General features: G+C 31.3%; 1 protein-coding gene and 1 long non-coding RNA gene across 10 annotated transcripts in view; one reads left to right on the top strand and one right to left on the bottom strand.

Annotated features, from left to right (window-relative positions):
- LOC146999028 (inositol polyphosphate-5-phosphatase A-like) overlaps window positions 1-25,455 on the bottom strand; it is a 206,397-nt gene that overhangs the window by 118,048 nt on the left and 62,894 nt on the right. The gene's annotated exons all lie outside the window — the stretch shown is intronic.
- Window positions 1-25,455, top strand: part of LOC146999029 (uncharacterized) — a 51,157-nt gene that overhangs the window by 12,553 nt on the left and 13,149 nt on the right. For 4 of the 9 annotated variants that reach the window (XR_015039925.1, XR_015039924.1, XR_015039926.1 and 1 more), the window contains exons 2-4: window positions 4,614-4,834; window positions 8,722-8,819; window positions 10,593-10,775. This is a non-coding gene — a long non-coding RNA (uncharacterized LOC146999029). Of the gene's footprint in view, window positions 1-4,613; window positions 4,835-8,721; window positions 8,820-10,532; window positions 10,776-21,106; window positions 21,206-25,455 lie in introns of all 9 variants that reach the window. The other 5 variants (XR_015039923.1, XR_015039927.1, XR_015039930.1 and 2 more) reach the window with 4 other exon arrangements.

The raw sequence follows: 25,455 nt of genomic DNA on the forward strand, positions 1-25,455 counted from the left end.
AAAAAATAAATAAAATTTAATAGTGACCATGTAAATCCATAATGACTGAGGTTATCTAATACCTAATTTAATTACTTATAACTAACTGCTTACCTTTAAAAATTATCTCTGCATATTAAAGCAAGTTATTGCCTTTCATTAACCCTTACCGTGATCACAACATAAAACACAAAAATGTAAAAACTTATGTAAAACTTATTCTTCGCATCTAGTGACACTTAAAATACTGAAAAATAACTTATCACCTCTGATGCTTTATTGGCTTATTAGAACCTTAAAGTATATTATCTGAGTCGCAACCCCTGAAACTCTACATGAAATTATGACAGTAACTGCGTCAGACGGAGCCCAGCTAACTTTCAGAACCTGCCAACCGTGCCTACATCAGGCCTCTCAGGTTTGTTTTGATCAGCAGGTCTCTTTCTAGGCAATGACAACAACCAGTCTTTTGTTATGAATCATGCTGATTATGATTTCATTTTAACCTATGCCCCTTGACATAAAATCTGTTTACTATTTATTAAATCTCTAGACTGAGTGAGTATGTTACAAAATGAAACATTAATAATAATAAAAACATAAAGCTAACTATTTGTAAAACATAAATAAAATGCCACTTATCTTCTTTCAAATATGTCCAATTATTATAAGTGTAAAATATTTAATGCTACTTGATAAATTCCATAAAGTTAATTTTATTCTCACACTTATTAATTATAATGTTAATTAAGCTATGCTTAATAATAATGCATCCTACTTACGGATCTATATATTATTTATAGGATGGTGTTACAAAAGTGAAGTTCAGGCATAGATAATATTTTTAATTGAATTTATTCAGTTCCCATTTGTTCATAGGTCCTTAATTTTTTTTCATTAATGGTCCTTAAAAGTCTTTAAAAGTACTTAATTTCCATGTGCAGAAATGTGTACGAACCCTGGCTTTGAAAATGTGTTTTTGCAGATCTCCCATAAAAGCACCAAGTTGACAAGTTCTTATTCCCAAATGGGTAGCAAAAATTGCTGCCAAGGAATAAAGGAAATGAATTATTAAATCAAGTAAACCCCAAAATTATCAGCCTAAAAACAATAAATGAATAGAACACCACAAGAATGCAGAAAAACAAAAAGTGTAATCAGAAAGGATTCAGATGTTTACAAATATTCACAACAGCATTATTCAAGATAAATCTGCTGCAGTTAGTTTGGAACAAATGGGCACCCCATTGTTCTCAGCTACTGTAGCTAAAATAATATTTGAATGTAAGAAACGTTGATTTTCTAAAATATTTGTTTTTTTATTAGTATTTCGTATATCTAAGGATGGTCTATTCCTGAAGTTATGTTTATTCCTTGAAACTGTATAAAGATGAAAAAGATAGAGTTTTAATAATAATTTGAAGTAATTATTCTACATAATTTTATTTCATATTTTAACCTGCAGTTTAAATAACAATACATATACTGGGTTTACCTGCCTCTGCAAAATCAACTGATATTTGTATTCAGTGGTATCAAGAATCTGTAAGTGGTAGAAGAACTTTTAAGGTATGTTGGGCAATTGACAACACCATCATAAGCAGTGCTGCAGATCGTGCTAATCTGTTAGAAGAAAATTTTAATTCAACTGATCTTTTTTTTTTTTTTTTTTTTTTTTTTTTTTTTTTTTTTTGCTGGAGGAGTTATTGAGGTAACAATGAATAAAATATAATCAGTTTTAAACTTTGCTGAACCAAAAATCACGTCATTAGCAGTTTTAATATTTAATGGGTGAATAAAAGTAATTTTTTATAAGACATATTTTCATTAATTTTTTTTCTACTATTGGTTTAGATGGCATCATAAATCTGAAATGCATTCACCTTTCTATGTCTCTTTATAATTTTACATTTCTAATGTTATGGTCACACTGAATTGAAAAAAATAATAAGCTGTTAAAAACAATTTTCTTGTAAATGATAATCACTTATTTCTGTTTCTTCCTTATGTCTGCATGAGGTTTGGCTCCAGAAGCCATAGAATATAAGAGGGGGAGGGCACATGTATCCTTAAAAAGTAGTCTTTGTAATATTCTGCTGTTGTATGAATTGCTTGCTTTAATAAAATATATTTTGCTGACAGATCTGCTGACAGATTGCTGACAAATGCTGATCTCTTAGTGCTTCTGCAGTTAGGGCTGTTTAACATGCATTGGGCATCTGCAACATACTTGTGTCATTTTATTGGATCTTCAGTAGACAATTTGGCTAAGACTAGAATTAGAATGAAAGTTGAATGGATACTTTCTGCTTGACCATTTCCTCACAGAATGCCTGTAGTTTAGAATATGTACTGGTTTTTTTTCTTTTGCACAGTAATCATCTGGGCAGTTCTTTGAGGTGAAAGCCGTATCTCTGTTTGTAATTATTCTAAAAGGATCTCCAAAGATGAATCTTGGGCTGATGTCAGCTTTACTGATACAGCTAGACAAACTTTATAAAAGCATCTACAGGGGTCAATTCTTGTTTGTTTATAGTAACGGTCCTATAAAATCTTCATGAAGTGTGCTTAAAGGTACATTTTCATTGGTTTCATGCTCCCACCTTTTCCTTGCTTTTTGTTGCATAAAATACAACCTACACAATACACAGTAGCTTGCTGTATTCACTTTTTGAAGGTAGGAATGAAAAAAATCTCTCTTCAGTGTATAGAGTTTGATGCTCTTTCACAGCATAAACTGATATTCAAACTCCTAATGGACTTGAAGTGAATTATTGCTTGGCTGAAGATACTGACAAAGACTTCTGATGGTTAAAATATAACCTTTTTATTAAATCAGATCCTTGAACTGCACATCTCATGTTTAACAAAGTCAAACAATGACTTGTCGCAAGCTATCTTAAAAGTCACATTCAAATTCAAATTAAAACTAATCCAGTAATCAAATATTGCACAATTCATTTAATGGGAAGTTGGCTCAAACTTCTCACCAGCATAACAATTTAAATGTCAGCAGTCACAATCCAAAGCCAGAGACTTTGGATTGTGATCTTATCTGAGATAGTGAGATAGATATAATAATAAATTACTGAGATAGTGAAATCTAGTAAATGTGGCCTCGAGAAGCAGAAACAGGCTTTGTCTTAAAATCTGTAATCCTCAAGTTTTCTCGAACTAATTTGCATTCTGATAGGGAAATGAAAAGGAGAAGTGTAAATTTCTAAATCATAACTGGTTAAATTTACGTTCTTGTGTAGCATGAAATTTTTGGCTAAATAATTTTTGGCATAGGCATTCCAGGCATGATTCTAATGCTAGAATGACATATGAATGTAGAAGAGGATTACTTTTAAAGGGACAGAAGTTAATTGACTTCAGAAAACTTTTTTAAATGTTGCTATACTGTCCATGCTTCGTAGCTATAGCTGTCCAGTCAATTTTTTAAATCACTATGGAATAGCTTTTGCCTACATTTTGTCAGGTATTGAAAACAAACTTGTGTATTTTGTTTGTTACTAAATATAAGAAAATGCATCCTTATTAGATTCATTCACCTATGTATAGTCTTTTACTGCATACATTGGCAAATAAATCTAAATAAATAAACAAAGCTATTTTGAAAGCCATTCATCATAAAAATTCCTAAGTGCCAGAGTTTTTCTTTTGCCATGTCTAGAATTATGATTGTAGGAACAAAATTGTACTGTTAAATTGACTGAATCTTCTAGTCATCATCAATGAGAATTTTTTTTTATTTTAAATTTATTTAGGTATCATTTATTAACAAGTTTCATTGCATCACAAATTAGCAACTATATATGTAGTCTACTGTTTCTTTTAAATATATTATATTAGGGCTTTTGTAATTCAGTACATGTATGAACGCAATAAATTAATTAAGCAGAAATTACTACTGAGGTTCATGACCAAATGTTTGCGTGCAATAAAAATAAAATACATTTGAAAATTGCTGACAAATACAACTTTCTGGATGAATATTCAACTGTTAACACAAATTTATTTATGTGTCATAAATCAAGTGGATAAAGTAATTGTACATTGGCAGTTCATTCTATTTCAGTTCAAATATTATCTGTGTGAATATTTTCATTGCTTTCCTCATGTACTTCTCTCTGTATGTTGCAAACATGAATGAGTTTAATTTAAGCTAAATAAATAGTGCTAAATAAAAGTGCTAAATAAAAGGAAGCCTCGAGGACTGGATAATCCTTGCATGCATTGTCGTAATCATTTATTTGTGTACCTGAATTTTATTCAATAAGACAAACACAGTTATTTTAAAATCGTAATTGATGACACCGTAAATAAATAAAAACTGATAAAAATTATTATACGTAAATTTACCCTCATACACTCATAATTACACCTGGTTTACTCATCATGGACCTCTTAGTTGTATGCTTTATTTAAATATTTGAGGCTGTTTACCCGCAAATAATAATAACATAATAATTATTTTTGTGGAAATATTTGTGTGGCTTTGCTGAATCTGATTAGAACTTGCTTCATCAAAAAATTTAGTATACAAAAGGGAATTAATGTTTATTAATACTGTGTCTTTCATTGTATATTTAAGGTGGAAATATTTATTATTATTATTTCTTTTATTTTAGACATTTCTAAAAGAAAGTTTCCATGAAGCAAGTCTTGATCCAACATATTGCAATTATGTAGTAGGTGGAAGAATAGCATACCTGTGTTCTGTTCTTGTGGAAGATACTGCTGTTGTTTTCTGTGGTCCAGACCCAAGAATTCTGGTGGCAGTTGATTTAGATTTATGAGATGCTGTTCCTGCTGAAGATAGCTCCAACTTATTTAATGAAACTTAACTTCAGTAAGTGGACTGTAATATTAACAATAACAAATTTATTTTAACAAAAACAACATTATTGAATACTAGCACACGCATGTGCTTATAGTTACCTATGTAACTTAGTTAAAAGCGAACAACCATATGCTCCCACATCAAGTCAAAAATCATACATACTAATAAGGCAAAAACGAAATAACTTTAGGGTTACACTAAAGCCAAACTCTGCTTGGCGTAAAACAATGCTGCCAAGCAATACTCTTTCAGACACCGAAGACTAAGTAACACCTTTTTCTTTATGGCTCTTTTTATAAAATGGACTGATTAATTTTATTTCTAATTGTTTCTTTAGTTTTGGGATATATGCACATAGACATGCTTTGTCATAATCAAATAAACCGGTTTCTGCATATTACAGAAAACATATTTTTTCTGAACATTGGTGAGATATTTTGAATGATTTGGTGTCTTTTCAGTCAGTGGAAGATTAGCCGAAAGGGAAATTAGTATACTCAGAGCAGAAATTTCTCCCCCTCCCCCCCCACACAGAAAGGGAAATGAGGCAGGTTGCAAGTAAATAATACCTTTCCATTGAGAAAATATCTTGCATCTCTACCTGTCTTACTTGAGTGTTAACTTTTGCTTAAGTTGCATGTCTTCAACTGGCTTATATTTGGCAACTATTTGCCAAATTTTGCATATTAATTAACAGCGGTAACTTTTAGCCTCTACAGAGCAGGCTATTTGTGTTTTCTTCTATTTGCATTTTACTCGCGTTCTTACTTGAAGAGGAAAAATTAAACATGTTATTCTATATAATTTTGATTTAAAAAGAATCTAGACAAATTAACTTAAAGAAAGCTAAAATGCATGGATTTATAAATAACTCTCTTCCTTAATAAGTTTTAAAAGTAATTAGTTTATTCAGCTAGCTTGAGATTTCTGTCTTCAACATACTATTTTAAAAAATGATTAGACAACAGTAAATTCAAATTCTATTCCTGGAAGACAGTACTTTCATTTTAATTTGCAGTTATTTAATTAAATTAAATTTCATAGGATAAATTATAAAAAAAAATTTCACTGATGCATATACCTCTAAATTATTATTTTAAAATGAAATGAAACAGCAAGCATAACATACATGGCAAATGGCTACATTCTGACTTTGTAGTTTAATCTCATATTTGATATTTCTGTGTTAGATACATAAATTGCAATCAGCATTAATTAGAATAGTTAAAGCTTTAAAGACATTATAAATAGTATTAAAACATAATCTCAAAAGCTTGTGAGATCATATTGTGAGTTCAAACATGTGAGACAATTTGGAATTTTGATTTGAACTCATTTTTCATGGGAAAACCGAAAAATATATGAAATTTTAAATGAAAAATATGTAAAATATGAATATAACACAAAATAAAATGTTTGATTAATTATACAAACATTCCAATAAAATGAGAAAGCTGCTCAAATGACTGAGTAGCAAAGTTACTAAAAAATGTGTCTAAGGGATAAGATTAATTTTTCTTTTACGCATTTTGCAAGGGAAATGTTTCTGAAATTTCATTTCAGTTTGTTAAAATTTTCGTCAGTTCAGAAAATGCGATGCTCCCAAATTAACTAGCTACATGGGCATTTTCTTACTTTTCTCCTTGTGTAATGTGAGTGGGAGACAGTTTCCCTTAAAAGGTCTTCCATTAAGGCATCTTCACTTTAAGAATATTGTGCTTCCCCATAAAAACCATTAAACAAACAAACTGAAAATACAAAGCACTGTTAAGTTTTTGTCATAATTTGGGGTGTGGTCAGAAATTTTATAATTCATCAAAATTTCCTCCAGTAAACTGAACAGCCACATGCAACTCTTTGCCTCCTTAAATACAGTCAAAAGTCGTTAATTCGGACACCCATAATCCGGAATGATCTATAATCCGGACCTCAAAGCTAAAATCTTTCTGCGCATGCGCCGCATTGACGCATGCGCATAGGCGTTTTACTCGTGCGCCCAAGACATTTACGACTGCGCATATGCGTCTGCGCAAGTGCAGAATACGTTTTCGCGTTCGCGTTTAAGGTATAACGGACGCTATAAGCTAAAATTATCTAATTATCTATTTCAGTTAATGTTGATGATTGCGTTGTTCCTTAACCTTCGAATTGGATCCGGCTTATTATTTTTTGAAGACTGTAAGAGCAATTTTCTAAAAGTAAGCTTGAACTTTTGATTATGTCAAATAGAATTTCTGATGCTGGAGCTCCCAAAGGATCTAGAAAACGAAAGTATGTTTCGATGTCCATCAAACAAAAAACGAATTGCTACAAAAAATGGATAAAGGCACATTCTTTGTTTATCTAACCGTTCCGAAATCTGTTTATCAATTTCACGCTGCTGTGCGCGGGGGGGGGGGGAGACATCGCGGCCGGCGCGCAATGAACTGGAAGTTTATTTGTCAACACTATCGTTATCTTCAGAGCAGATGTTTTTATTTTATTCGGCTTATAATTCCTTACTAAATGTAGTATTTAATTTCGATGTACTCCGTCTTTGATATGATTTAAATCAAATTCCTCGTCATTATAAATACCATGAATACAAATCAAATAGTTTTCTGGTTGCAATTTTCTAATTTCGGCTATGCGTAAGGTATGCTTTACGCATCCGCGCGTTGAAAGAAATGTTTAATAAAGTAAACAAATAAATATTAGGCTTCTTTTTTGGTAAATTTCGATACCCTTTAGATCATAATTGCTCATTATTTTATAAATTACGGTTTCATATTTTTAATTTTATAATTTCTGCATGCCATCTTACCAGATTTAAACTGATGATCTATAATCCGGAATCGCCGAAGTCCCGACGAGTCCGGATTAAAGACTTTTGACTGTATAGTTTTCTTTACAATAAGCAGTAGTTTAATTTGTATAATTAAATATATAACTAAGTTAAATGTATAATTCAAATATCATGCTATGATGCTTGTTTATACGTATCATCAACTTCGTTTTTCATAGTATATTAATGCATATTATAATTTCAAAATGCATAAAATACATTAAATTTTTGAAGTATTAATAAAAGACCAGAAAATTCATTTCTGGACTTTGAGCAAATTGTTTTTAGAATGGGCTTTAACTGTTGAGACAGTATAAAAGACATATATTAGGAATACATTCTGCAATTTTTCAATTTTTTTCAGTCTTTTCTCAGTTTATTATATCAGCTGTATATCAGTATTCAGTTTTACCACATTAAATTCAATTTGACAGCAAAATCGCAAGATATTTAAAAGCAGCCAAACACCAAACTCGTACGGTGTTGCCACTGCTTGGTTTGAAATCATTGAGTCTGTTAACCAAAAATATATTAAATTTTTGTAAAACATGAAATAGATAATAAAACAAATTCAAATTTTGGACTTCCAGATGCACATGTTTGGGTGGAGGACTGCATTATTTAGTATTTGATTGCTCTACGGTTGTTTTTTCACAATGCAAGAAACATGCATAAATTCATGTAGATCCTTCTTTATTATACAGGATGCTAATATTTGGTGGCAACAATTTGACAAGTGATACAGTTAATCTATCTCAAATTCATATAAATGTATCTCATCATTGTTGGATAATTTCTTGCTTGAAATACTATAGCCAAACTTAAGACGTATTTCTTTAGTTTTAATTATAAACTAAAATTTATTCTAAACATGATCAAATTCATATGAATTGTATTTTAGAGATTTTTGACTGTTCTATCAAAGAAAGAATTACTGTCCATTAATATGCCAAATTTAACAGTTTTTGACCAAATGAGCAAAAAACTGAGAAAAGCAGACATTCAGGTAAAGTTGTTCATATGGATAACTTGGAGAAGAGGAAAACTTTTTTTTTTTTTTTTGATTCATTAGATTTATTGTACGAATTGGAAGATATGGAGACAATCTGGCATGCATTGGTGCAACTTCTAGGAACCACAGTGCATACTTACAATTTTTTACAAATGGAGGTAAATATGTTTTATCAAATTGAATATTACATGAGATATTATTTAAATGCTTGAAAATGTTTTTGAGTTATTCCATTATTTTTACATAATGCCATTCTTCCTTTACTTTAAAGAAATTATTAAGTAATGCATTTATAATTATTAAAATATTATACATAGTATTCACGTAATCATAACATGTCTGCTGAAGTGTCACTGTATTACGGATACTTGATTAGTAATAAGTTATTTCTCTGTTAACCCTGACAATGTCTATCACATGCTGAGGCTTACTTTCAAAAAGTCAGCAGAAATGTTTCAGGGGTAAGCCGTGCCAAACATCTAGGATTTCCCATGAATAAATTAAGAACACTGTGATGTTGGATGATTGGATCACACCTCTTCCTTCAAGATATACCAAATCATTTAATAAGTTTGGGTTCTTGGTGGCCATTTCAGAAAAGAGAATTCTGTAAAATGCTCATCAGAAGAGAAATTGTCTTTTTGGAGCACTCTATTTTCATCCAGATAGCAGAAAAGTGATAAGAAATGTGACTTTTGAGCAGTTTCACATACTTGTTGGTTCAAATAGCAAAGATCCCAAACATTGTCAAGGAAGCTGTCTCGAACCATCACTGAATCATCACAATCATCATGACCTTGTCCATTTTCAGACTGGCACATTGGAAGTTTGGCTTTATAAGGATAGTACCGTATTTCTAACCTTAAAGTCAGCTTAATGCATTTGGAATCAAGACTCATACCTGCATGCCACTTGCTTCCATTCATCAATGAACCAGTCATTGTGTTCTACAACTCGTAGAAGGCAGATGCTGATACAGTGGCATGCTGTTGGATGTGGTACTATCACAGTTCTTTGGCTTCTGAAGTCTGTACAAAGAAATAAGTAGTCAAAATTTATCTAATCAGGTGTAAAGAGTCAACTAAATGAGGCGCCCTGTCTGGATTGCTCATGTAGTTAGGTGATCACCTGAACTAAGGTTTAGTGTTATTGGCTACACATGATTATGGCTGAGACTACAAAGATCATGATCATTCAAGATTGCTTCTTAAATGATCAGGATTTTTAGCAATTGCTTCAAGATGCTAAACTTACACTTGTGCATATCCTATGGGAATATCTTCACATGTTCAAAAATGAGGCAGCAGTACCAGAATATCTGCATAATGATATTTATCCTTAGGGATGAATAGCATTGTGTAGATATGCATATGCACTTCATTGTGCATATAATATACAAAAAAGGTGAATGAAACCTTTTCTGCATATGAAGGCTTTTGTTATTATCCAGTTCTTATTTCATTTCCTGCTTCATTGTTATGAGAAGACACTTGAAGAAAGTAACTAAATGCTGGTATTTATATATAACAATAAAACCACTGCATAGAAACAGTTGTTAAAATTTCAGATTTTTTATCAGCAATTTGGTTGCCACTAAAAAGAAGAATCATTCAAGTTCTCTTTGCTTCATTAACTAAACACTACATTGTTGCAATTTAAAATGTACATTAAAGTTACCATTTGATTGACAATCATCCATCAATTTCTAGTGCTGAATTTTTATTTTCTTGCCCCATAAATATTTATAAGTACACACATACGCACAAAAAATATTTTAATGCATTAAAATGGTTTCACTATTTCAGTAATATTTAGTTATATCACTTTTTATTAATTTTTTAAAATTTTCAATTATTTTGCTCATTTCTCAGGCATACAATGGCATCTACTACATGAACTGAATTATTCTCATGCTCATGTTTATCCTATAGTTCTTCCTGAGAATGGCATCAACTGGAAGTCGTTGGTGGCAACCATCAGGTTTCTTTGAAGATGCCTGCATTAGATGATGACATTTCTATTGATGGTTCTGAAATCAATGCATTTGAGTTATTGGATGATTTGAGAGCAAGGAACTTGATCCTACAAACTGGTGGTTTGGGCCATACTCTGAGGTGAGAAAATTGAGTGTATTTTTAAGTTCTGTTAGGTATTGTGTTGCCCATTTAAGTTAAATTATTAACCATTGACTCATTTTATGAGAGAAATGGTTATTTTTATAGTAAAAACTGAACTCTGGGATGGTAGGTTTATGTAGATGTTTCTATTTTTAATTTTTTACTATCGCCAGATGTGCTCGCTTCTCATTCTTCTCCGCACCACTTTTATGTTCACATTACTTTTCAAATAAAATGATACTGCCTCTAAATGTTATTGTTATGTATTATTTTGAAAGAAATGATATAGGGAATTAAAAAAAATATTTTGGCAACACTTAATACTATATCAGGAATCCTAATGATATGCTGTTTTTAAAAATTTTGTGATTTTGTTATTGAATTTTGTGTGGGGTAAGTGCAAAGAAAGGGATGCTTAATAATAAAGTTAAAAAGACAAAGATAGTTGTGCAGGTCATTTTGTTAAGAAAGCTATGCATTGATATGATGAATTCAGAAATGACAATAGAAAGTAGGAAAATTTATGGCAACATTTAACACACTATTGAGAATTCTAAATGTGAATCTACTATTGAATTCTATGTGATGTAAGAATTCAGTGGGCAAGCTACAAATTTCATAACATATGATACCATTTTATAATATAGAACCATTAATTGCCGAACAAGCATTTTTGTCTTTTAAATGCTCCCTAAATTTGTTTGAAAATTTAAGCATTGAAATGGTATCTAAGTCAGAAAATTCATTCTTGAATATTTTTGTGAATTTGTCAGCCATATTTATGTGTTTAAATAAATATATAGGTACCCACCTACATACATGCATATATACATGATTAGGCATAATGAATATTTTACTTGGAATTTTTGTGCTACCGATACCATATACAATATTTGATTTTATATTTATAGACTTCTTTGATATACATAATTGAATTTATTTCAATAACTTTCTCTATCTTATTTTAAAAACTTCTGTAACTGGAAATCATTTCTAGGATTAATACTTTAGAAAATGAAAGATTTACTTAATATTTGCAATGTGACAGAAAATATCAAGAAAAGAAGTTACTTGCAGTTTTTTTATTTCTGTATTATAATAGAGTTTTCTTTTTTGCATTTTGTTAGCATTTGTTTTAAAAGGACATTTGCATTCTCAGTTTTTTCATTTAAAATTTCAAAGTTATACTCTGGCAGCATAATGAGAACATGAAGTGACTTTTCCGTAGACTAAATTCTTTATAATGTAATAGCTGGAATTAGTATATAAAATTGCATTTATATGAAGAAGACAATGCAGTAAAAAGGGGTGGCTAATTTCTTGTTAGTAGGAGACACATATTGGAGCTGAAGAGGATTGAAAAGTAATAAATATTATCTTTAAAATTAGTAAACCAGATTTAGGGTAGAAAGTAGTGTTTGAAGTAATTTAATAATATTTCACATTTCTTAATTCATAAAATCACATAGTAATAAACACAAAGAAGTAATTTTTTGCTCTTGCTCATTTATCAGGAAAATATGTTTAGTAGCTACACACATTTTTTTTCACGTGTTCATTTTTTCACATTTCGCACATTCGTAATAAACACAAAGAAGTAATTTTTTGCTCTTGCTCATTTATCAGGAAAATATGTTTAGTAGCTACACACATTTTTCTGCAATGTGTTGAACATTTTCTTACCCAAATAGGAAAACAAGTTTTTTCCTTTGATTTCCAATATTTATTTTCTTTCTGATTACAGCTATGAATCAATTTTGCCAATTTTAATCAACTACTACATTCAAAATAAACTTTTTCTTACCCTCCAAAGGTCAGATACTTGCTGGGTGCTTAAATCCATAACGGTGACTAAATTAATTACACATCAAGCTGAGAAATGAAACTTATTTTAAAATAAGCTTTAAACTTAGCACAATTTTTTTTTTTTTTTTTCATTCTTTATCACTAACAAACAGGGCAATCGTAACATGGGATATTAGCATACTGCCCAAAACAATAAGTGTAAAGTATATCTGTGGAATATTCCACTTCTTAATATAATTTCTAAAACTTACAGCACATAAAAATCCTTGTGCCTTTTATGATAATTTTAGTGTTTTCCTGGCCTTCATTGGAATGAGCCCAGAGACTTGGGGAGTCATTGCCGAAAATTGACATAAAATCGACTCAATTTGATCTAACAAAAGCACTTGGTTCTAGAATTTGGACCAGTCTTTTCTAGAATTAGAATTGCATTAAATTAATAATTATGAGTTAAATAATTATTTAAGTAGTAATGTCCTAAATAATTTCCTAAGCTGTTTTTAATTTGTTGAGTTTCTAAACTGTTAGAGGTGTTGCTTTAACTGGGTCAGGAAGCATCTTTTGCAATCAATTAATGCCATTCACTACTGAGTCCTTTTCAGAGCTTTTGTATTGAATGTATTGTTTTCAGTGTATTCAATAGTTTGATCATTGTCTAATATCAAAAGGCACTGAAAAAAACACTGCTCGAGGAACAGCAATTTGTATTTTCTTCAGATGAAGATTTTTTATCTGGAAATGCTTACCAAGGTTGTAAAATTTATATGTAATGAACTGTTATTTGTAGCTGTTGGCCATTTGAATCATTACACCATGACAGAATCATACATCAAATCTGAAATTTGCATAAAAAGTAGAACATGCTGGGATATGCAAATGTTCAGTATTCCACAGCATGTGTACATTATATGAAAGAGTAAATAACACTACAAAGTAATTTAAAAAGGCAGACTAAAATGCCAGTTTTTCATCCATACATTATGTTTACTTGTTATTTTGAAGGTTGGGGGTCATGTAATGTCTCATAAGACAAGAAGCAATTCATACTAACATGTCTCAGAATTCAGTTGCAAGGGGACTCAGTATTGTGAATTACTGTGTATCCCAACTGCTAATCATTTTGGTCTAATGATTTTTGCTAGCCTTTGCAGTTAATAACTCCAGGAGAACCACAGAGATTGGCCTGAGAATCTCATTGGTCTTCTCTCACTATTGCCCCAAATGACAGATATCTTGCCCACATGACTGTTAGGAATTTTTTTATAGGAAACTGGATATATCGCTTAACATCAAGTATGGCTCAATGGCATCTGAAGCATTGTAGATTATTTGTAAAGTGAGCATTACTTCAGCTTTCTTTCACACTCTGACACAGGAATCAATGCCTTTGATGGTGTGTTCAGCGCCAAACACAGGTTCATGAAAAGTGTGATGTCACCTTTTTGAATAAGTCCCACTTTTCTTTTAGAATGTTGTGATAGTCATATCCATGTGTGGAGAATGCATATTCGAAGCTTGCATTTTTCATCATTATGCTGGCCCAGCAACAGTATGAGGTGCACTGGATGCACATCCTGTTTACCTGTAGTGTGCATATCTGGTACTCTTACCAGTCACTATCATATTACTGAGGTTTTAATGCCCATGGCTATGAATATATCCAGGGCTTCTGTCCCCTCTCCTTTCAATAGAACAATGGGCAAACCAATGTTCCTCACATTGCCCTACATATTCTTTATACACAGGATGTTCAACTCCTGCTTTGCACAATGCATGTTCAAGATTTCTCACCAATTAACAGTTGGAGAGAGACTGAAATGACAATATTTACATGCCAGTGCAACACTCTAGCATAGACCTTGAAACCACAGGTGGACTTTTGTACCCATGACTGCCATCCGAAGTTTGTCTGACTCACAAAAACAATAGCAGGTAACATTCAGTTTCCTTTCAGCTGCTATAATGAGTTATGATTATTGGGAGTACTGATTTCTGCATCCTCCGTACCACTAAATTTCCTGAATTTTAATCAATTCATCCTTCCATTTGTAGTATTTATCTGAGTAAAATCTAGCAATAAAAAGAGTCCTTGGTCAAATTATTCAAGAGCTCATTTTTCATACTTTGGAAAGCAGGAGATAATATTAATCTTGTTGATCCTACTGATGTTGGGAAAATAACACAGAGAGCAGCCATATTGACTTTTCATCAGCAGGGAGCACTAATCAATACATGATACAATGGCAATAAAAGCGAGTCTAGATGATTGCAGCAGCGTCTTGCTAGGATGAAAGCTAGAAAGATTCAGAGGAAGAAGGAAGGGAGTCAAAAGTTTCAGTTTGAATTAGAAAAAGTTTCGATTTACAATTATTTATTATTATTGCTATTGATTTACAATCTTTTTGATTTCGCAAGAGGCATCTACATTAAGTGTTATGTAAGATCGCATGATTAATTTGAAGGACGCAGTTTAGACTTATAGAGCTATTTTTAAGATAGCGAGATGTTCGCAAAAATGTTTTACTCCTGAAGATGAGGGACTGTGCCTGATCGCCCTCAAAATCGATAGAGATTTATTGAAAATCTTCTCAGATAAGGTAGCTTTTCTGGGTAATTTTATAAGTAAAGCCTTTTCTAAGGGAAGTTTGTGAACATTTAAGTCAAAATCCTGTTTATGAAATAATGCTCTTTAATATAAATTACATTTTATTATTAAATAATCATTAAATTACATATTTTATTAATCCATTTAATTATGTATGATTTAATGATTTCCATTTAATTATGGATTATTTAATGATTTTTAATCATAATTGCATGATTATTATTTGTAATCATAATTACAAATCATTAAATCATTCTGTTTAATAAATTGCAATTTATTATTTACTATGTAAAAATCTCATATAGCAAATGAAAAGCAATTTACATTTGACTGAAATTTTTTCTGTAGGAATACTTCAGGTTTTGACACCAGGTGCCATTATTATTAAATATTAATTTTTAACACTTTTCCTATTATTAAGAAATTAAATTCTTAATATACAACTGTGTACATTTGTAAATGTATAGAACCAAGTAGATTAATAATATGTATTTCCCTTTAATTAATGAATGAGATAATTAAAGCTAACCAAAATAAATTTTACAGTATACAAGAGTTTCACGAGCACATTTAAATGCAATTTATGGGCTTTTGAAGAAATCCATTGATTAAAAAAAAAAAAAAAAATGCTTTTTCACATAATGTATAAAATTTCATTTGAAATATTTAAAAAGAAAAATACGTCATAAGAAATTCATTTGTAATAGCAAATAATTTTTAAAAATAAGATCAGGAATTAAATAGTCAAAAGGAGTATTGGTACAGCTTTGAAAATGGAAATAATATTTATTGAGCCTTTTTTAAATTAAATAAGATATTCTCATTAGATTTAAAAATAAATTTAAGTCAAATAAAAGCTTATTTCATGAAAAAGGCGTTTCCTAAATGATACATTAATTTGTTTAGTAGATTAATTGTTTTGTCATAGTACATTTATATTAGATTAACCACTCAGTGAAATTTAAGACTTTATTAATTTTCGAGAGAATTTAAATTACGATAAATATTTCTTAGTTTCATTCGAATAGGGAGATGTGTTTTATTTAAACTTTTAAAATTTAGATCCAGTTATTGATTAAAAAAGTTAAATATTCGAGTGATTCATGAAATATTCATAGAAAGAAGTTGAGTAATTTTCTCTTGAATAAAAAAAGACTAGAATAACTCTTCTTGAAATTCATAAAAACCCTTCTTAGTATGTTCAGAGGCCCACCAGCAGCCGAGCAGTAAAAGCCACTGAACTCTGGTAATTCATTTCGGAGTTTGATTCCCAGCAAACGGGCTAGCTGCCCAGTCGTTTTCGTGGTTTTCCCCATGCATAAGGCAGATACGAGCCAGTTTCCCTTAAAATGACCTCCACAGGGCATTCCTTCATTTCCGTGTAATGCCTAAAGGCGGAGCACGTAATAAGTAAAAATAAAAATATGTTTTAATATTAAAAGGCTTTCCAGCTTTTACTTATTGTTGTTGTCTTGACCATGAAAGAATGACCTTTTACTTGTTACTTGTACAACTGCTTTTAAAAGTATGGTTTTCTTCTGCAAACCCCTTATATTCTTCTCTATAATATACAGCATACCACATAAATGTAATAAAAATTATGGCACATAAATAACTTAATAATTAGAATATGAAAAATGGTTTACTAGGTTCTTGCCTTATTATTTTTTGTATTGTTATTGTTTTTGATTTTACAAATATACACAAGTTTTCAGAAACAGAATCACAGATTTTATTTGCACAATGGCTCAATTTTTATTACCGCGATGGCTGCGCTTGAGGTATTGATGTAATATTTTAAATATTTAGCATAAAATTGCTTAACATGATAGTTTCTTGGTTTCTACGGTAAATTATTGACTTATCTGAAGTCTGCTTCTACTAGGTAAGAAAAAGGGAAATGTTAATGATGTTTGTTGTTCGAAACCAATCCTTCTTCAATGCGATCAGTTTTTCTTTGATAGTTATTTCAAAATGAAACGTATGGCATTTCAGCGGTTCTATGCAAACACAATCAAGTTTTCACTTTATTAAAGCGAATATTAAAAGCTTTCAAATTTTGCAAGCGGCTCGTACGTAACACATATCTTCTGAGGAAGTTTTAAGTGCTTTGTAATTTTCGTGGTTGTGTTTTCTTGTGTTCCTGCCTTTTACATTTTTATATTGCACTTCTTGTGTAAAATTTTTTTATATATTTAGAAGAAATTAAAATTCGGTAAGGTTTAATATTTTTACGGTCGCTTAAATGAATTTGCTAAGGTTTTCTGTGCTTTCTCTCAGCTTGTAGTCTATTAATCTAGTCTTGCACTCGCTACTAGTTATCCATTTTTAAAGCTTTGTTATTAAGCATTGCTTTCTTCCCAATTACGCTGCTTACACTTCAGAAAAATGTCACATTTTTAAAAGCTGCATACTAGCATATGTTTTTGCAAATTTTGAATAGCGTAGTCCTGCATGCAAACATTCGCACCTGAACGCCCGATTTTTGAATTTCAAATTTGTTTTATTATTTATTTCATATTTTAAAAAACTTTTCATTTAAAATTTAAAATTTTTCATTAACGAACTCATTGATTTGAAACCACGGAACCTACGGCGAAACTTCGAAACTAAATATTTTTGTCTCCAGCGTGCGAAGCTGTTGCCATTCAGAAAAGTGGAAGTTATTTATCTTTCAATTTTAATAAACAAATTCGACTCTAACTTTTCATGATAACTAGTTTTTATAGAAGTAGTATAGCAAATATAAAAATATGCATGGTGTCTTCTTCCATTGTATCACCAATTTAAAAGTATGCTGTTTTTAAATATTTAGTGATTTTGCCGTTGGTATTGAATTTTATGTGGTGAAGTGTGAAGAACCTTATATTTAATAGATAAGGTTAATACACAACAATAAGAAAAAATTAACAATATTGTTAGCACATAGCAATATAACACAATGTTAATAACAAAATGTTAAAAAAATGTTTTGTAAGCCATCTTGCTATCAAAACTGAATACTAATATGATGAACTGATTAAAGACTGAAAAAAATATGAAACTGCATAACAATACTTGTTACTGTATTGGAAATTCTAAAGATATGCTGCATTAAATGTAAAATAATACTTTTGTCATTTTACCATTGAATTTTACACGGAGTAAAAGCGAAGAAAGCAATGTGTATAACAAAACAAATTATGTAAGTGAGTTCAAGAGCAGACTAATAAGCTGCGAACTCAGCGAGTGTGTAGAAAATCTTAATAAACTCTCTTGTGTGACTTTAAAATCTGAACACTTTCAGTTTTATTTCATTTTATTGTCCCAAAGGGGAATTTACCGAGGAGGGCCATTCATTTCGTTTTTGGCATTTTTGTGTTGATTCACTATAAACAGCATATCACTTTTCAAATTGTTGCCACCAAATATTAGAGCCCTGTATTATATTTAAAAAAAATTAAATAATGACGAATCTGCACAAATGTATGTATGTTTCTGGCATTGTGATAAAACAACGGTACCTAGAGACATCCAATTTTGAATAACGTAGTCTTCCATTCCTATATGGGGATCTGGAAGAATAAATTTGGAATTTGTTTTATACCCAAATTTGGAATTTGTTTATATTATAAAGAACATATTTAATAAATAATGGTAACACACAAAAACTTTAAAAAACGCCCTTTTGGGAGTAATGCAAAATCTGAAAGCTTCCAGATTTTTAAATTTTTATATTTACTTCCCTTCCTCCTCAGTTTAAAAAAAAAAAAAAATAGTAGTAACGCTTTTTCACTCACGTGCCCCAAGATGGCAATAAAACTCCTGGTTCAGTTTTCTTTTTCGAATCAACTGTTTGACCAATAATTAAGAAAAATATCTAACTCCAACTCAATGTCGGAAAGAAAAAGGAAGGCCATTATTTAAAAGAAATTAGTAGCTTGACATTCACTTGTCAAAAACCTAACACAGAATTTGCTAATTAGGCTTAATGAACCAGAGCAGTCAGAATTAACCAAGATAGCTATCCACTTATATTGCCTCTCGAGAGAATATTTTAATTCTACCATAATATTTTATTCTGCTTGACTCAAAGAGGTTTGAGAAGATTTTGTCTTCCTTTCTACATCTTTTTAATTACTAACAGCAGTCTATTCTAAGACGTTTTCGAGAAAAAAGCATTTTTTACATATTATGCATGTTCTTTCAGAGATCAAAACTATAAATGAGTCATTTTTATTTATTTACTTACTAGAGGAAGTATCCGATGCCAGTTAAGTTAAATTTAGAATAATGTATCTTGTAAATTTAGAATAATATAAATTTCTGTAGAAAAATAAACTAATTCTCTCCCATTATATTGGCAACAATCGCACACAGTTTTTAATGATTTTCGTCTTTCTAATCAAAAGGTCGTAAAAGCTCAAGTTCCGTCCAATATGTCACCTATATTCAATTTCAGTCCATTAAATGTGACAAAAAGTTTATCATAATTTATTAGAAGTCAATAATGCGAACAAACAAACACACACACACACAGACATTCTTCTTTATATATATATATTGTAACGCTTACACATTTTTGACTAACAAACTGCGATTTGAAAGCTAGCAAATGTATTTAATGTTGAGCAAAGCTATTTTTATTTCATCGTAAAACTTACAAATTTTTTTTTAACAAACTCTACCATTTGAAAGCAAGCAGTGACAACACTTCTCGAAAGAAAGCAGATTTTTATCTCCAACGTGCGAGATTGTTCCTACTCGAAAAAATGAGGTCGAAAATTAGAGTTTTCAGAATTAATTAATATCTCAGATTTTAGCTATTTTTGGGGAGGCAGTGGATGTCGACCTTTCTCAGGACCCAAAAAAGAACTGTAGAAAGCTTAGTGACGATAGCTATAGTAGTAGCTGAGTTAATTGCGAACAAATACACAAACATTCTTCTTTATATATATGTAGTGTTGGCAGTGGCGATAAATGCAAAGCATATTTTGCTTCCCTTAAAGCTAAGACTAATCTAAATAAAATTCATGCTTTATTCCGTAAATTAAAATAAGCTAACACTGTAGCCTTTACATTTAAAATCATTTGAGTGAAAGAAAACTAGCATTATGCTAACTCATAAAAACACACATTCGCTGATACCGACGTACATATAATACTCGACCAACCCGCAGATCTTGACGTCATTGGCCAATCAGCAGCAACCATGTTAGCTTACCACTGATTGACCTCCGATCAAAATTTGCATAAGGAAAAATTAAAGCCAACAAACGGCCCTGTTTTCCTCATGCAAATAGAAAAACAAAACTTACACAGAATTACAGAAGTTCATAGTTCAATTCTATTATACGAAAGCACTTATTGTCTTTAAACACTGAAAACATCTAAACAAAACTTCCTTAAATTAACAGCAGTCGCCGCTTTTGTAAATAAGTCCGCAGTATTTAATTTACTGGTGATAAATTCAAGGTCAAACACTCCATCATTTACTAGTCTTCTAATAAAGTGATATTTTATGTCTCTCTGCTTAGTTTGGCGATTTTCTATTGGCGATCTAGAAAAATCAATGGCAGACTTGTTATCACAAAATAGTTTATATTCTCTTAAATTAAACTTTAAAATTTCATCTTGTAAGACATTTTTTGTCCACATTAATTCCTTCGCTGCTTTAGATAAGGCGATATACCCCGCTTCCATGGTTGATAAACTTACACTTTTTTGTTTAACAGTTTTCCAGATTACCAGTACTCCATCTAAATATAATATAAATATAATAGGAATGACAAGTTGTCATTCCTATTACTTGTATAATCAGCATCTGAATAACAATATAAATTTAGATGTTTAATCTTCGATAAGTTTAATTTATATAATTTAGTACTATTGAGATAACCAAGCAATTTCAACAATGCTTCCCAATGCCTAATTCCAGGATTCTCCTGAAACTGTGATAAGATATTCACTGCATATGTAATATCAGGCCTTGTCCTGTTAGCTACAAGAACTAAACATCCCAACAGATTTCTAAAGGGTAATGTATGCATTTCCGCAATTTCTGCACTTGTAGATGGACAATCTAATTTGGTAAGAATAATGCCTTTATCTATGGGAAGTGAAGTTATTGGTATCAGAAAATGTTTAAATTTTTCAAAAGTTTCTTCTATATATTTTTGCTGATATATAAAAACCTCATTCTCGTTCTCTAAGAATTCAATTCTAAGTAACATTTCAGCTTTGCCTAATACTTTAAGATCAAAAAACTTACTCAGCTGTGAAATTACTTTATACCATATTGATCTGTACTAAAAATCACAATATCATCTACATATAACAAGAGAGTTACATCTGAACTTTTATAAACACAATTACACCATTGTATTTTCTTAAAATGTAGATTTTCTAAAGTACTTTCAAATTCACAAAACCATTCATGGCCGCTTTGATGTAGACCGTAAATGGCCTTGTGTAATAAACACACTTTATTTTCCTCTTCAATAAATCCCTTTGGTTAGGTCATATATAATTTTCATTTAGGTTTGCATATAAATATGCATTCTTTACATTTAACTGACAATTAGTCCATCCATATATAAACATACCAGTATAGTGAAAAATATTCTTATGATTGAAAAATTTACTACAGGACTGTAAACGTCATGAAAATCTTCACCTCTTTTCTGCCTGAATCCCTGTGCTTTGTATCTAACCACTTGATTCTTTTCATTTCTTTTTAGCATATAGAACAATTTGTTTCCTAGCATAGTTTTATTTTCTGGCTTTTCGACTAATTCCCAAACCTTTCTTTTCTTCATTGTGTCAATTTCTTCTTTCATTGCCTTATCCCATTCTTCGGCATTTACTGATTTTCGTGCTTCTTTAAAATTTTGTGATATAACAATTTCTACGGAATTTGCCTCTTCAGACACGGAGCTAGTCTCCTTTTCTACAAAATTAATAAATAATAAATTAACCCGAGTATTCGTTTTTTTCCAATAAAACCAAACTTATCTTTTTCAAATTTAATATTTCTTGCCTCACAATACATTTCAATATCATTATAGGATCTAAAACGGGTGTCTGTTCCCTCTACATAATAATATATGTCTGTACATCTTCCGTCTGGCCTTTTAACTGCTTTTCTTTGCCAGTTTAAGTCTGATTCTTCTTTCGGGGTAAATTTATCATCTGAGAACTTTATTTCTTCTCTAGAAGTTTCCTGTTCTTCATCTGATTCTGCTAATAGCTCAGGTTCCTCTAGTCTTTTAAACTTAGTTTTTGTCTGGGGTATATCTAATGCTAAAAAATTCATCCAGTAACTGAATTATCCTTGCTTTTTGTTTTGAGTTTGAATTGCTTCTGTAGAACTTCCCATGCTTCTTTACCACTTGAGCATTCTTGTATCAGCAGCCTGAACTCAGTTTTAATTCCATAATATAATGTAGTGAAGGCTCTGTTCTCTCTCAATGTGAATTCCTGCTTTTCATGTCTTGTTGTACTTTTATCTAATTCTTCTTCTTCGTCCTCTATGAAGATCCAACAATTTCTATCCAGTACCAGCATTTTAATATCGACTTTCCATCGATCCCAGTTTTTGTCTGATTTCTGTTCCAGGAAGCAAATGGCATCCTGGAACAGAAATCAAAGTATCATCAAATTCAATTTTTCAACGAACTTCACATTACAGGTTTCTATTAATCTGCGTTCTTCTGGTAGCCATATCCTATAACCCATAGTTTCCTTCACATATCCTACCATGATTTCTTCTTTGCACCTCATTTGTAATTTATTTTCTCATTTGTAATTTCTAATCTGTTTTCGCATGCCAACTACCAAATATTTTAAAATAAACAACATTGGGTTTTCTATTTAGAAACATTTCATAAGGGGTTCGGTTGCTTTTATGACATACTCTGTTCCATGTATGTATGAAACAGCCAAGAGCTTCTGCCCACCATTCTTTTCCCATTTTACCATCATTAAGCATATCTTTAACTGCATCTAATGCCGTTCGGTTAAAATGTTCACACACACTGTTCTCTTCTGGGCTGTACGCGTTTGTGCGTTCAACACTAATTCCATTTTCGGCTAAGTACCCTTCGAATTGCCTGTTGCAGAATTCCTCACCGTTATCGGTGCGTATACTTATTAATTTCCTATTCGTCAGTCTTTCCATTTGCCTATGATAATTCTTAAAGTTGTAGAATGATTAATTTTTTTTCATACAATACACTGTTACTAATCTACTATAGTCATCCACAATAGTGAGGAAATATTTACTCCCACCGTTAGATGAAACTGGGAGTGGGCCACAAACGTCTAAATAAACCGACTGCAATGGTTTATTTGATCTCTTCGGAACAGTTTTAAAAGTTATTCTACTAGATTTAGCAATAATACACGGTTCACACCTCTCCATTGGTTTTTCAATTTCTGGTAACCATTTCACGCTTTGATTCTTACTAGTATTCTTAACATAATCAAAATTTACGTGGCTAAATCTCCGAAGCCATAGCATCGTATTGTCTACTTTATTTAACTTTCCAATTTCTGTACCGTAACCAGCTTCCTTTTTATCTGTTGCATATCTAAATGGTTTTACGTGATAAAGTCCGTCATATCGTTTAGCGTAGCATAATCTATCCCAATTATTAAAATATATCCACATCTTCCCTTTTGAAATCACAAAATGAACACCTGCCTTTTCTAACCTTGCTCCCGATAGTAAATTTCTTTTTAGATTTGGATTATATAACACATTATCTAACTCAATCCAATTTATTCGATTGCCTACTTTTACTGCAAATTTGACGGTACCCTTTCCTTGTACTTTACTTTCAGAATTTCCTACAGCTAAAGACATACGTATATCATCTATTTCTTCAAAATTTGTCATTAAATTTCTATTATTACAGAAATGAGTTGTAGCTGCAGTATCTACGACCCAATTAAATTTACCTGCGTTACCTCCTTTATCTGTAGTTGTTACATAATTTTCTACTAACATTAATTCTTTATCTTTAAACTGTCCATTATTATCGTCTATTTTAAATTTCTGATTTTTACTTACATTTTCTTCACATTGAGCGATTAAGTGTCCAAATTTATGACAATGAAACAAGGTCCTATTCTCATATTCCCCATTTCTCTGAATTTGTTCCCCATTTCCCTGCGTATCTTTCCCTGCATTTGAACTAATAGTATTGAACACGCTTACCTTGCTGTCTTCTAAATCAGCATTTACCATAAGTCGGCTTTCTTCCCTTACCAGTTCTTCAGCAATTCTTTCCAGCGTAAAATCTTCGTCCTTCCACCTTAGATCAACTGTACAATGCCGGCGTATTCCTTGGGTAATCTCCTTATTGCCTGAAATCCTTTAAAAAGATCTGGCAAGTTGTGTGCAGCTTCAGCCAACTTTGCAGTCATTTTTATCCTCGCGATGAATAATCCTATTTCTTCATTTGGGGTATATCTAATGCTAAAAAATTCATCCAGTAACTGAATTATCCTTTCTTTTTGTTTTGAGTTCGAATTGCTTCTGTAGAACTTCCCATGCTTCTTTACCACTTGAGCATTCTTGTATCAGCGGCCTGAACTCAGTTTTAATTCCATAATATAATGTAGTGGAGGCTCTGTTCTCTCTCAGTGTGAATTCCTGCTTTTCACGTCTTGTTGTACTTTTATCTAATTCTTCTTCTTCATCCTCTATGAAGATCCAACAATTTCTATCCAGTACCAGCATTTTAATATCGACTTTCCATCGATCCCAGTTGTCATGGTTTAGCAGCTCAAAACTTTTAGGTAGTAATGACATCTTCAATTAAGCGTGAGCACAACGACTTGAACAAACTTCTAAGACAGGTCAGCTTCTTTTCATGGATAACGGCCCTCTTCATCTACATTCATTCAATGCTGAGTTGAACTGGGTAACAGGTTAGCTGTTGGCTCTGGGCCCATAACCCTTATGGCAGTGGAGATAAATGCAAATCATATTTTGCTTCCCTTAAATAAAGCTAAGACTAATCTAAATAAAATTCATGCTTTATTCCATAAATTAAAATAAAATAAGTTAGTACTGTAGCCTTTACATTTAAAATCATTTGAGTGAAAGAAAACTAGCATTATGCTAACTCATTATAACTCATTCGCCAATACCGGCGTACATATAATACTCGGCCAATCAGCGGCAACCACGTTAGCTTACCACCGATTGAACTCCGATCAAAATTTGCATAAGGAAAAACTAAAGCCAACAATTATAGCCATCAAGCGATGTATGTCAGG

The sequence above is a fragment of the Stegodyphus dumicola genome, chromosome 2 (genome assembly GCF_044657685.1).
Source record: "Stegodyphus dumicola isolate Sdum_Otavi_A_Nest chromosome 2, ASM4465768v1".
Lineage (NCBI taxonomy): Eukaryota > Metazoa > Arthropoda > Arachnida > Araneae > Eresidae > Stegodyphus > Stegodyphus dumicola.